Source organism: Morone saxatilis, unplaced genomic scaffold (genome assembly GCF_004916995.1).
Source record: "Morone saxatilis isolate NCDOM2014 unplaced genomic scaffold, NCSU_SB_2.0 Contig14, whole genome shotgun sequence".
Lineage (NCBI taxonomy): Eukaryota > Metazoa > Chordata > Actinopteri > Moronidae > Morone > Morone saxatilis.
The window spans coordinates 2,801,564-2,802,583 of record NW_023339696.1 but is presented as its reverse complement, the minus strand read 5'-3'; the positions used below and the strand labels follow the sequence as shown (position 1 = coordinate 2,802,583).

At 41.8% G+C, this 1,020-nt stretch overlaps 1 protein-coding gene across 1 annotated transcript in view; it reads left to right on the top strand.

Annotated features, from left to right (window-relative positions):
- LOC118322617 (carbonic anhydrase-related protein 10-like) overlaps positions 1-1,020 on the top strand; it is a gene marked incomplete at its 3' end in the record, with an annotated part of 106,514 nt that overhangs the window by 78,930 nt on the left and 26,564 nt on the right.

The following is a 1,020-nucleotide window of genomic DNA, read 5'->3' as shown; positions in this document are numbered from 1 at the left end:
TGAGAACCACATATCTCTAAAAAGTCAACAGGCTCAGAAAAACAGCCTGTTTTCAGCTTTGTGATGATGCATTTTCCAAACATCAATAATGGGTTATGCTTTGATTTAAAGGTAATAATAATTTTCTTTCACTCTTTTAGATTTGCCAGCTACCGCCATCTACAGGCATTTTGGAGACAGACTGAACCTGCAACGAGGAGAATTGTGCGTGTTGGTACACAGTCATCCACTTCCAGCACATCAGCAGCTCCTGACAATGCCACTGATCCACCTCATCGACCGGTAGGCATAGTTCATACTGGAAATGGGAAAATTGTCACAGTTTTTCTGATTGCTGCTTATTGAGAAAACAAGTTCACTATTTCACCGATTAAGTGAAAAAAAACTGCCAGTCAGCAAGCAGGGGGTCACTGAAAGGTCTGATGGGAAAGTTTTCACAGCAGCTTGAGACCACTGACAGAGTTTCAAAAAGTCAAACTGCAGAAAGACTGAAGCCCAAAAAAGAAAGAGAAAGAAAAACAGTGTTATGGTTGAATGTGTGAGGTGAGAACAGTCTGTAAACTCAACACAAACTGGTATCAACAGAGAGACAGAGAAGTCGACTGACACTAACCAACAGATAGCTGACACACACTTACACTGAAACTCTCAAATTATATATTGATCCCTTCAGAACCCAATTGCACTGTTAATAAATGGAGGACAAAGTCCACAGTCCTCATTCTGATTGTAAAGATTGTCTTGTAAAGTTCAGCTGGAAGATAAGATGAGTGTCGGTGAGAGTCCAAGGACGAAAGTTTGAATTTCAGGAGATGGGGGGGACGCCAATATTTTTTTTTTCCTTTTTTTAAGTAATTTTTTTTTGCCTTTTGATGGCTTATTGATAGAGACAGCTGTGGGATAAACGAGACACGAACAAAGGTCCGCAAGTCGGATTCGAACCCAAGCACTGCAGCAACTCCGAATATTATGCGGGTCACCCAGCTCTTACGACTGAGGTAACAGCGGGCGGCCCTCTCT